The sequence below is a fragment of the Schistocerca serialis genome, chromosome 2, assembly GCF_023864345.2.
Source record: "Schistocerca serialis cubense isolate TAMUIC-IGC-003099 chromosome 2, iqSchSeri2.2, whole genome shotgun sequence".
NCBI classification, from domain to species: Eukaryota; Metazoa; Arthropoda; class Insecta; order Orthoptera; family Acrididae; genus Schistocerca; species Schistocerca serialis.
In genome coordinates, this window is record NC_064639.1 from 802,606,046 (window position 1) to 802,619,465 (window position 13,420).

General features: G+C 41.5%; 1 protein-coding gene across 1 annotated transcript in view; it reads left to right on the forward strand.

Moving 5' to 3' along the window:
- The window catches only part of LOC126458047 (zinc finger CCHC domain-containing protein 24-like), a 203,653-nt gene that overhangs the window by 143,986 nt on the left and 46,247 nt on the right, over positions 1-13,420 (forward strand). The window lies entirely within an intron of this gene.

Sequence of the window (13,420 nt, forward strand, 5' to 3'; positions counted from 1 at the left end):
GGAGATGAAGAAGCTTGCACAGGATAGAGTAACATGGAGAGCTGCATGAAACCAGTCTCTGAAGAACACACACAGCAACGATTGATAGAGTTATTGAATGTTCTCCTGAGGGACATCGTGCCAAATTCTGTCCAACTGGCGCGTTACATCGTCAAAAACCCGAGCTGGTTCTCGATTGGGGAAAGATTCGACTATCTTGCTGGCAAGCACGAAGATAAGCAGTGGAAACTCTCGCCGTGTGCGGGCGGGCATTACCTTGCTGAAATATAAGGCCAAGGTATCTTGCCATAGGACGGATGACAACCAAAGGGGTGCTGGTATGAAAATAAATGGATCCCCAGACCATCTTTCTTGGTTGTCGGGCCGTAAGGCGGGCGCCAGTCAAGTTGGTACGCCACCACTGTCCGATGCGTCTCCAGACACGTGTTCGCTGGTCATCGGGGCTGAGTTCAAAGCGGGACTCATCTCTGAAGACTACTCCAGTTAATGAGATTGCTGGCCGAGGCGTGTCTGGAGAAGGCCCAGGCGGCGGTGGGCTACCAACCAGACTGGCGCTAACCATACGGCCCGACAAACAGGAAAGATAGTCTGGGTTGCCATTTCGTTTCATAGCGAGGTCTTTTTGGTTGTCACCCGTCACCCGCGGTTTGCGGCACCCCTATAGCACAACGGTACATCGACGATATTCTACGCCTCGTTCTGTTGTCCTTCATGGCAACCCATCCTCGGCTTACGTTCCAGCAAGATAATGCCCGCCAGCACACGGCAAGAGTTTCTACTGCTTGTCTTCGCACTAGCCAAACTCTACCTTGGCCAGCAAGGTCGCCGGATCTCTTCCCAGCTCGGAACGTTTGGAGCATTGTGGACAGGACCCTCCAACCATCTCGGGAGTTTGACGGTCTAAAGCGCCAGTTGAACAGAATTTGGCATTATATCCCTCAGGAGGACATCCAACAACTCTGACAATCAATGCCAAACGAATAACTGATTACATATGGGTTAGAAGACGACCAATACATTACTGACTTATCCAATTCGAGAAGCGCTTCCTCTTGAATAAATCATCTAATTTTTCTGAAATTGCAGTCTTTGGTTTGTCTGCCCATGTACACCACTTCTATTGATTTCCGTCCCATTCTGAGCTTAGAATACGCACCAAGATCCAGCAACAGACGGAGGTGAGCGATACTGGTCCATAATTCTGTGCATCCGAACTGTTACGCCCTTTTTGTCGAAAGTGCCTCGTAACGGCGCCCGACGGCTCCGGTTTCGGAAACCGATTTTAGTCAAGTGACTAACGACACGCTGACCACATGCCAGTGTCACCCTGGCTGGACAATGGAGCAGTGGTTGATCGATGTCCGATTTGAACCGTGTACCTTATTATTCTCTTTAGAAATGTGTTGAAATTCATTCGGAATGTTTCCAGCATTCCTTCCTTGCCTTTCTTCTTTTGTTTACGTGGGCTTATGGATTATTGTCGACATCGCTAATAGGAAAAGTAAAATTTCATTGAATCTCAAGCGAAAACAGAAGTGTCTGCAAAGGTCTCAAAATTTACCAGACATACCGTAGAACGTAATATTAAGGGAAAAGTCTCACATTATATATCTACAAATCTATAGCAAACTAATAGAAGTAAATCGCGTAATGCATACTTCAGCCCTTTTGTTCTCAGTTAGAAATGTAACTGAGCTTGTCGATTAAAAAGAGAGGGACGGTTCCATGTGCGTCAGAAATTACCTCACAGCGCCATTTTTGAAACCATTTTCCAAAGTATTGGGAAAATAATATACACCTGGACTGTCACCTACCAACTTTATTCAAGCCGGCTATTTACGTTCATACAACTTTAGACGCACCCGCATTTGCACTAAAAAACCTTTTAATAACATGCAAAGGGTATTATTACTACGAAATAAAATAGTATTACACAGTGTGTAAAATCAATTACGTGGTTATTATTGTTCAAACACGCTTACATCGGCATATACATCTTAACAGTACAAGGCCAGGGCCAGGAAAAGAAAAGAAAGAAGTGAAGGATGTCAGACAAAAGGCGAGTATTAATTTGCAGAAACTAACCTGTCATTTCACACATTCCCCAGAAATTCTAACATTCCAATTCTGGTTTATTATTTTACTTACGTAAGCCCTTTTTTTCTTTTTGTCATTACTATTATATCTGCTCTTAAAAATAAGGGAAAATAATTTCAATTAAACAAGACAAAAATAATTAATACTACTTTGGCTCCATGCAAGTTACCCCAGGTTGTTCCTATAGTACAAACAGGGTCGTCGCATCATCTACATGGGAAGAAATTACTATGGGTATCCCACACAGTTCGACTGCTGGCGCACCACTATTCTTGTTTTATGTTAATTATGTACCATTTTATTTGAATCAGGAGACAGAATTAGTTTTACTTGCAGATGATACAATCACTATTACGAAACTGAGCAAAGAAGCATCACTAGAGAAACAGTACATCATGTTTCTGTGAAAGTTACTGATTGGTTTTACACAAATGGGCTAGCTCCAAACTTTGAAAAAATACTGCTCATTCAGTTTTATGCTGTCAGAAATATCCCACTCCATATTAGCCTAGTACCACAACATGAAATAATAGACAGGGTAGAAAACTCTAAATTTTTAGGTGTGTTAATTAATGAAAAATTAAAAATGGAAAAACCGTGTAATAGATATGCTAAAAGCTTACGTTCGGCTACTTTCGTCACAAGGATAATTTCTAGCTGTTGGGGCATAAAAGTAAACAAGTAAACATATTTTGCATATTTTTATTCACTGATGTCGTACATGACTCAAATACATCTTACAGCCATTTTTCAGTCAGCTGAAAATATTAACCACTGCCACAAATTAACTGCGTCTATAAGAAAATTATAAGCAACCCGCTGCATATAAGAAATTAAACTTCTGTACCGGTTTCTGGCACTTTCTGCCCTTCTTCAGAAGGTTATAACTATCGCAGTATTTGCGAGTGTCAACAATAGGAGGCATACAGTTGTTTCGTTTCTTTGTACTATTTTTTTACGGACGTTATGAACCACATGACCATGGCATTTTGCTGTATGCATCTTATTGTTCACACTCTCAGACAGTGTGATAGGTATAACCTGAAGAAGGCACAAAGTTCCCAAAACCGATAAAGAAATTAAATTTCTATTATGCAACTGGTTGCTTATTATTTCGTTATATACGACTACAGCTGCTGAGGATGGACAATACACTGAAATAACTACGTTTATTCACTTATGAATTTTTTTTTACCAACAGTCGGTCTGAGTTTGAGAAGAACAGACAGATTCAAAACCACAACACTAGAAGGAAAAATGATCTTAATAATGGTTCAAATGGCTCTGAGCACTATGGGACTTAAAATCTGAGGTCATCAGTCCCCTAGAACTTTGAACTACTTAAACCTAACCAACCTAAGGGCATCACACACATCCATGCCCGAGGCAGGATTCGAACCTGCGACCGTAGCGGTCGCGCGGTTCCAGACTGAAGCGCCTAGAAAAATGATCTGCATTACCCCTTAGTGAACCTCACTCTGAGACAGGAAGGTGTGAAATACGGACCTATAAAACTGTTTGACAATCTACCCACGAAGTTAAAATATCTGATGTTTCACCTTAACAACTGCTTCTGCATTAAAGAGTAATTCTTGAATAGGAATGATGAATCATTTACACACAAAAAACCAGTAAGTGGCCAGCATGTAACCATTTAAATATTTTTTCACCTTCTTCTTATTATCATTCCTTGTTTTCTTTGCGTTTGCATTGTTATGTGGGAGGTGATAATGTTAGTCGCAGTTGGTGGCCGGATACCCTTCTTGACGCAACCGCTCCCCCCCCCCTCCCCCCCTTCGTCTGTCAGCGTCTATAGTAAATCTCATGTCCAAGTGTGTGAACGTTTTCTAAATGTTCGTGTAGCGTGTATCTGAGGCGGGACGTGGGTATGCGATACCAATTACTGCATCCGTTCAGTCCACACATACGTTATACGAAACTGTCGGCTCTGTGGAAACTGCGAGTAGTGTCAACTTCAATAACAGTTTATCATTATTAGTATGGTGTCGTCATCTGGCTATGTGGCCGTAATGCCAGTCGATCTCGTTCATCCATTTTCTTCCATAATATTATAAAAGACATGACTCAAACCTGGGGCCTCAGCTTCACCCGGAGACAATGAAGGACAGAGAACGAAATTTCTCACATTTCGGGTAAATTTTGAGTCTCCATGACCTCTGTTTTGTTTTTACTCGTTACACACAAACATTCATAAAAATAAAACCAAAACGACAATTTCTGATTCATAAGATCCCATTAAGCACATTAGATGTACCATCGACAATCCTCCCCCCTCCCCCCCCCCCCCCCCAACTATATTCCATAACATTTCTAGTTTTCGAGCGCATTGCTTCTGCTCCTATATTAGATATATTTGGTGAGCTCTTAAAAGGAGTAATATTTGAAGACGCTCAAATAAGGCCGAAACACAGTACTGAATACGTGGAATACGCATTCCTGTGTAATTGGTTGCGCGAGAGCAGAAAATAATACCTTGTGCAGAAAAGCTCACCAAGAAAGCCCCCTCCACAATCCATTAAGCGCATCAAGTTGTTACAACAGATAATTTTAAGACAGTTAACATCCATTACTCCTGTGTTTGTCACATTCGAGATTCCTGGGGCACTGTCGTCCCTTTAGCCACTGGAACTGATAATTACCAGCGTATTACGCAGAGAAAACCATGTAGAACAAAACAGCTCCACGCAAACTGCGTACGAGCAGTTCTGCGTCGTTTAATGTAGATCCGTTCTCGTATGAAGTCATAGCGCACGTTTGAAGAACATGTTGTCTTAATCGTTATTTTTAATATAATGAAATCGAATGACTACAAATTAACAGACTATTTTATACAGCTACAGTTTCAATAACGTCGGACGTAAAACAGTAACCCTATGGTTCCATTGTCCCAAAGAAGATATTCTGAAATTTTGGCGTTTGCATTTGACACATGTGACCTACACAGGAAAAGGTATGCATTGTTGTTAAAGTAGCAAATTGAAAGAAGTTAAATCTCATGAGAAACGATTTGTCTACGAGTAAGAAATAAAACAGATGTCCGAAATCATGCACAGCAAATGAGGTGGCGATTGAGAATGCGCGTTCCCTTTCCTAATATTTGAAGGATTCTCTATTGAAAATTTTTGAGACGGGAAAATTGTTCAATTTTTTTTCACTTTCGGATATAGATGATACAAATATGTCAAGGCCACACAACGGTAGACTGCACAGTCTGTATAATCCACCACACAAATATCGTCTACTATTCTCTAAAATTCTAAATTAAACGTTTAACATTAAATTCTCAATTGACAACTCACAACTCACTTTTTGTACGTGCTTTCGAGCATCATTCGACACATCAAAATGTTTTTCTAATCTGTTTTTTTTCTACTTTTAGACGAATGTTTTCACAATTCATTTGACGTTCTTTTTTTTCAGAAAAATTTGTTTTCAGGTTTTGTTGAGAAAGCATGATCTTTTTGATATTTCGTTTACTTTCCTAGAGTCTTCAGTTCTCGAAATGTCCTGAATATAGTACTTGATTTCAAGGAAGCCATTTTGTCAGTCAAATATCACATCATTGCAACTTTTATAGGCGAAACAGCTAGACCTTGAAAAGATAAACTTGTTTAGAACTCATTTGCCTAAGTTTTCTCGAAATTTCCTGAATTTAATACTTGACTCGAAAGAAGACAACTATCATACAAATGCAACTTTTATGAGCAAAATAGCTAGACCTTGAAGAGATGAACTTTTAGTATATCATTTACGTAGCTAGTTGCTCCTTCTCATAAAATATTCCATTTTCCCCTCAAATCAGTAACTAAGTTTTTCTTAACTACCCCAATTACTTTCAAGAAAATAAAACTTCCCTTTTTTTTCTCAGTCTGATACTCCATTTCTCACTCTTCGTCTGAGTTGAATACTCCAACAAAAATCCATTGCGTAATGTATAGGGAGTATTGCTCTTACTCTGGTCAAACAGTTGACCGAAAAGTAACAAAGATTTGTGTTAATATCCAGTCAACTATAAGGTCGATAACAGAAGGAGCAAAAACTCGGGCCGGCCGAAGTGGCCGTGCGGTTAAAGGCGCTGCAGTCTGGAACCGCAAGACCGCTACGGTCGCAGGTTCGAATCCTGCCTCGGGCATGGATGTTTGTGATGTCCTTAGGTTAGTTAGGTTTAACTAGTTCTAAGTTCTAGGGGACTAATGACCTTAGCAGTTGAGTCCCATAGTGCTCAGAGCCAGCCAGCCAAAAACTCGGACAGAACAAGAAAGAGAGAGCAAATAGGTCATGTCCTTTCAAAGGAAACATTCAGGCATTCCCTTTCATTGATTTAAAGAAATAGTGAGAAACCTGGTTGTCTCTGTTGTCTCCTCACGGTTTCGCAGCGCATCTGCCGCTCCACTATGACGAAAGTAATGCAATGGGACTGCAGTGCCGCTTGTTTGTGTGTGGTCTTGTTAGTAAACTCGCGACCCCTACCCTAACATTAACATGCTCAACTTTAGTGTAGATAATTTATGTCGTCTTAATTTTTTTGGAAATCTGAATCATATTCCACTAGTGACATCAGTAATGAACTCTTGTTTTCTCTAAAGACGTGAGTATCTTTTTAACAAACATCTGAAATGAGCTAACGAGTCAGAAGCGAAAGATTTCCCTACAAAAAATAGTGTTAAAAATAAGAGACGACAGATTTACTGAAGGTTTGCTGGGGAAAACGAAAACTGAAAGTTTTGTTGGGCAGGCGCCAAATTTCGTCTGATGGCTAGATGGCACAGTAATTGACAGCAGATAAAGACATAAATACGCATTCGAAAATTTAAAAACCATTTGTAAAGATCAAGAGGCCAATCATAAACAAAGACATTGGTAAGTGATAATGGAAATAAAGGTATTCCGATTCCGAAAGTTGTAACATCTCATTTGCTTTTCGCCCTCCACTGCGAGCAGAAACAATATTAATTTTTTAACGAAATATTAAGTAGTGATTGAATGGATGACCTCGATCTGCGATTTCGTAAATTCACAGCCAAGGACCAAAAATGCAACTCCATCTACCTGATTATTTTTTCCTTTCCGAGAGAAAGACGATGAACATCCATTTTTTGAGAAGGGGTCGAGTTCGATTTAGCCATTAAAGAAAATCACACGCGAATGACATCGGACTGCCGGATTAAGCTGGCATAATTGACCTAAGTTTTTGCGTGTGTTATGTGGAGTACAGCTTTGGAAATTCTGAAAACCGCAGTAATCAAATACAGGGGTCGGAAGGTTATCTATAAATTTTACAGAAACCAGACTACAGACTGATTAAATTAATGACAGAAGATCAGCTGTCTCATACTCAAAAGTTGGTTGGCGAGTCTTTTTAAAAAAGTGAATAAAACATTTCTGTTCTTATTTTACTTGTTTCAATAGACGCAGTTAAAACTGGAGACAGAGTATTACAACACGACTTGAAAATTTATTTACAGAATTCCCCATACAGCAACCACTAGGATTTTTCTGCTTTACAAGAAAGAAGACGGACGAGACGGACCTCTCTTGATTATGATGAGAGAAGTGGAATCCCTCACTAGCATATCGCAAACAGTCAGAGGAGCTAAGAATTTAAATTGTTTAAAAGTAAGAAAACATTTGTTCTGATAGCAACAGCGATTTTTGTAGTTATTGTTGTTGTTGTCTTCAGTACGAAGACGGATTTGTTGTTCCTCCACGATAGACTATCCTCGCGTGCCTCTGCGAAGCTGCTGTAATTCGCTTGGCCTCCTAGTTACACCACACACTTCCCTCCATTACAAAATTATCGATTTCTTGGTGCGACGTCATATATCATAACTACTGATCCCTTTAGACGATTGAGTGCCTCTTCATTACTAACCGATCTGTGTATCTAATCTTCTGTATTCTTCCGTTGCCCCACATTTCAAAAGTTTCAACTTCATTCTTGTCTGATCTGTTTATCGTTCAAGTTACACTCCTGTACTAGTGCAGAAACATACAGTGCAGAAAGATTCCTTCAGGAAAACCTTCCTCAAATGTAAATTTATATTTTATATCAAAAACTCCTCTTTTACGGAACTGCTTTTCTTGCACTGCCTGTCTGTATTTTATATCCGCTGTACTTCGATCATCATTACCTATTTTTGCTATCAAAATATCAAAACTCTTCTGGTACTTATAGTGCCTCATTCCCTAATCTAATTCCCCAACATCGTTTGATGTTATTCCACTGTATTCCATCACCGTTGTTTTGATTTTGTTGATCTTCATCTTGTAACTACTTTTCATGACACTATCCGTTCCGTTGAAGTGCTCTTTGAAGGCCTTTGCAATGAAATGATAGTGTGGCATTGTTGGCCGGGAGGCCACGTCCGCGGAAGTCTGACCGATTTGCAATGCTACTGACAAACCTCGAAGTTTTAATTTCTTCTACCTGAACTTTAATTCCCTTTCTAATTATGTCCTTGGTTTTCTTGGTAACTTAGTGAATGAAAAGACTGAATAATATACTCGGACAGGCTGTAACCCCATCTTATTCCCTTGTCAACTACTGCTTCCGATTCATGCCCTTCGACTCAACTGCTGTCTGGTTTCTGTACTGTTCGTAGATAACCCTTCGCATCCTGTAGCTGACTGGTGCAACTTCAAGAAGGGTTCTCGAAATTTACACACTGTCCCATAGTTGTGGTATTTGCGAACCGACTGTGTTTGTTGTTTTTATGTTACACTGCAAGGGAATGTAGTGAACTGTGTCGGTTATTTCTAAAGAACGTTAATGTCAAGAGCAAGGAGTAGACCGGCGTACTGCTCTCGCATGGGCGCTGCGTGGAGTGCTGTGGTCCCACAGGGCTCTATTTTGGGCCCACCGCAGCTGTCGCGCTGGCTGCGTGCCGCGCACGTGCACACAATTCGCGGCATCGGCAAACGCATTCACACGGCAGCACTGCTCATTACGTTAAAGACAGCAACGGCTTCGCCGGTGTAAACTTGGCAATTATTCGAAGAGCACATACATCATGGGCGCACTACTCTATTGTTACTATTATTTCGTCTGACATGACAATGCTGCACATTAGAACCCACTAAAGAAATCTCTGGGTATGGAAAGAAGCCTGAGATGTCCATTTTATTTGAGTCCAATATAGCTGTAAGATGTAAAACTATTGTACACGACTCGCCGTTAGAACTGCAACACGCATTGGCGTGGTATGTACTGCAAAAAAATGGTTCAAATGGCTCTGAGCACTATGGGACTTAACATATGAGGTCATCAGTCCCTTGAACTTAGAACTACTTAAACCTAACTAACCTAAGGACATCACACATATCCATGCCTGAGGCAGGATTCGAACCTGTGACCGTAGCGCTCGCGCGGTTCCAGACTGAAGCACCTAGACCCGCTCGGCCACAACGGCCGGCCATGTACTGCATCCCTGGATATGAAAATAATCGGTGTTTCAACGCAACCACGCGAAGTATATAGTAGTGTCACAATCTAAAGTATGTTTGTATATAAGGAAATATTACGCAGTCGTTTCTCATTCAGAAATTGCATATGAATGTCAGTTTTTTGTGCGAAAATAGTGTTACACCTCATGTAAGATGACGAAATTTCTACCAACAGAGTCAGAATTTGGCAATGGCGGGCTCGTGACCTATCCAAACTGCATTTCACCGGTCCGTATTATTGCTGTTCGCGTTGCTCGGTATACAACAAGTACAGGCTGGCGCAGATAAAAGTAGACAGCTAACATGTGAATAAGGAATCGATAGGTTCAGTAGGTCCATTCTCAGTGCTATGCAAGGTCTCAAACAGTGTTTGGCTCTGGAGGGGGCGGGGAGGGGGGGTGGGCGGGGAATAAAGGTTTGTTATTGCCCCTCTCACACAACAAGTACAGGCTGGCGTAGATAAAAGTAGCCCTTGTAAGTATAAAGGAACTGCAGTGAAATTACAGAAACGAAGAGCTGAAATGGACGTACAGTTTATTTATAATGAATATTACAGTGAAAAATGCGTTTATAGAAGATGTTGAAAGTGAACCCCCGCAAAATCAATACACAGCTATGCACGTCTAAGCATATTCAGATACACCTGGCATAAAGTTCCATACCGATGGCGGCAACTTCACGGCTGATGTTGTCTTTCATTTCCTGTCTCGTAAGTGCATTTGTTTCATAGACCCTCTTCAAGTGTCCCCACAGGAAAAAAAACACATGTTGTTAGGTCCGGCTAACGTGGTGGCCGTAAATGTTTGCTGTTAAATCGTTCTTCAGTGAAGACATCATGGACTCGTTCCAGGGATACCTTACACATGTGGTATGATACCCCATCTTACTGGACGAAGCAATATTGTCTTTCATATTCACTGAGCTCAGCATGAAACGTGTCAAAAGTTTCCATACATGCGACCGTGTTGAGGGTAGCGTCAAAAATGTCGGTTCAATGATGCGCGTTCCTGTTACACTGCAACAAACGCCGATTTTTTCATCATGGAGTGGCTGCTGACACAATTTTAGGGTTTTCGGTGCCCAATACCGCGTGTTCTGTGAATTCGCATTCGACGAGAAAGATGAAACCACGCCTCATCACTCCTGATGTAGTGGAAAAGGTCTAACAAACCGTCGTTGATGTTATTCAAGACACGTGCAATAATCTACACGTTTCTGACTGCCATCCTCCCGTAATCGCTGCACTATCGTCATGCGATATATCTTCAAATTACAGTGGTGGAAATATTTATTGCATCACCATGAATTAGTTCGTCTTTTTGTCCTTTGCAGCAGTTTGCCTCATGTTATACCAGTCCCATTGTTTCTAAACTTTGTTGACATATTCTTGCCTTAATAATCTGACTTCTTCAAGCATGTTTTACAACAATACACAACTCTTTGTTGTTTTCATTGGGTTTTACAATGGAAACAGTGTTCATACTGCCATTAGAGATGGGTCGAACTCGTTCATTGCCGTGAACTACTTCATTTATTTCACTCTTTGCCGTGAAGCATTCAAGTGAAGTAGCTCATTCATGAAGTACGGAAGCCTGGCGAAGTTCCCCAGTTCGCCGCTCAGCCGCGGCTTCGCTCGCTTTGCCTCTCTCGTACAATAAAGCTTTGTAATACTTCATAATTTTACCAACAGATGGCCGAACTATGCAGTAACGAGCACGCAACGTTTTACGCTCTTACAGCGTCTGAGTTAACTTAAATAGAGCATGGTCGTAGGGGACAAAGGAAAGATAAACAGATAAGCCTGTCACATATAAAGAAGGTATTACATTTAATCTTGCTCGACATTTCCTCATGAAGCACCCAGAAAAGTCATTATCTGCCAAATGAAACATTATTTGTTGTATTCATGGACTGCCGGCCGGAGTGGCCGTGCGGTTCTAGGCGCTACAGTCTGGAGCCGAGCAGGTTCGAATCCTGCCTCGAGCATGGATGTGTGTGATGTCCTTAGGTTAGTTAGGTTTAATTAGTTCCAAGTTCTAGCCGACTGATGACCTCAGAAGTTAAGTCGCATAGTGCTCAGAGCTATTTGAACCATTTATTCATGGACTGAAAACTAGGGCTACCAACGAAATGCAGTCAGTTTTATGTTCCTTTTAAAATTTAATCCAAAATAGAATGAGTATGTTTACCACTGTCACAAAGTCTATATACCTACGTTAAGTGATTATTCAGAAGTTTTCCTGTAGATTTTATTTTTCTTGAGAATAATAACCCTCCAGATTCAAAACGTAAACTGGCACCTGTAGTCATTGGTACGATTTCAGGTGAAATCCCTCTTTCAGTGTTATTTACAAACTTTTTATTTTCATGTTGGCTGTGCGTGTTCACACAGCCAACCTCTTCATTTGTATCTTTAATATTCATTTGTCTGCAAGCGCTGCCAACGGTAGACTACCCGTAGACGCGAAGTTTAACTGCACAAATAGTCACGGGTAATGATGTGAGCACTGCAGGAAGCAGCTGACGCTGCCTTCCCCTCGCCCCTCAAAGCCACTACCCCTCCTAACCCTATTGTTCCCCACAAACACCGCGCGATTTGTCGACAGGCAGTAGAGGGAGGACTGAAGTGAAGGGAGGATGAGTGACGTAGCGCCGATGTAGTGGGAGAGGGAGAGGGTAAGAGAGTGAGTGAACTAGAAAAAAGTGTGGAGCGTGCTATCTGTGAGGAGTTTGAAGTACCAGTTCGTTGAAACTGAGTGGTTAGTTCACACTTCACTGGAGTGAAGCGTTCATTTGAACGACTCATTCACGAGCTCCCCATCACTAACTGCCATTCTGAGTTGAGACTTTGCAGTGAGAAGATGAACATGTCAGTTGAATTAACGCCAGAAAAGAAAGCTGCTATACTTGCTTATTCGTCTGTTAGTCTCAGCACCAGAGAGACAGCCTCTAAGACAGGATTTAATCAGTCTACAATTTCGAGGTTACTGAAAAAATACAGGGAAAAAGGAGATGTTGATCGTGAGAAAGGAACAGGTCGGAAAAGGGCGTCTACTGCCAAACAGGACAGGGTTTTGAAAAGGCTTTCGCTCAACCATTGTCACCTGTAATCAACTGCGCTAAAGTGAGACTAGGAAGAAATGTGCGACGTCTCAGTAACCAGTATAACTGCAAGAAATAGACTACTGGAAGGTGGACTCTCAGCCCATCGTCCTAGAAGGAAGCCTTTATTGACCAAGATAATGCGACAACAGCAATTACAATGGGCAAAGGCACATGCGACTTGGACACCATTGATGTGGAACAAAGTAATCTTTCCAGACGAGTCCAAATTTAATCTGCATGGCTCAGATGGAAAAGTGTTCTTGCGTCGAAGAAAAGGTGAAGAATTTTTGCCATCATCCATAACACATACAAGGTGCATTCAAGTTCTAAGGCCTCCGATTTTTTTTCTAATTAACTACTCACCCGAAATCGATGAAACTGGCGTTACTTCTCGACGCAATCGCCCTGCAGACGTACACATTTTTCACAACGCTGACGCCATGATTCCATGGCAGCGGCGAAGGCTTCTTTAGGAGTCTTGTTTTGACCACTGGGAAATCGCTGAGGCAATAGCAGCACGGCTGATGAATGTGCGGCCACGGAGAGTGTCTTTCATTGTTGGAAAAAGTCACTAGGAGCCAGGTCAGGTGAGTAGGGAGCATGAGGAATCATTTCAAAGTTGTTACCACGAAGAATCTGTTGCGTAACGTTAGCTCTATGTGCGGGTGCGTTTTTTGGTGAAACAGCACACACGCATCCCTTCCCGGACGTTTTTGTTGCAGTGCAGGAAGGAATTTGTTCTTCAAAACATTTT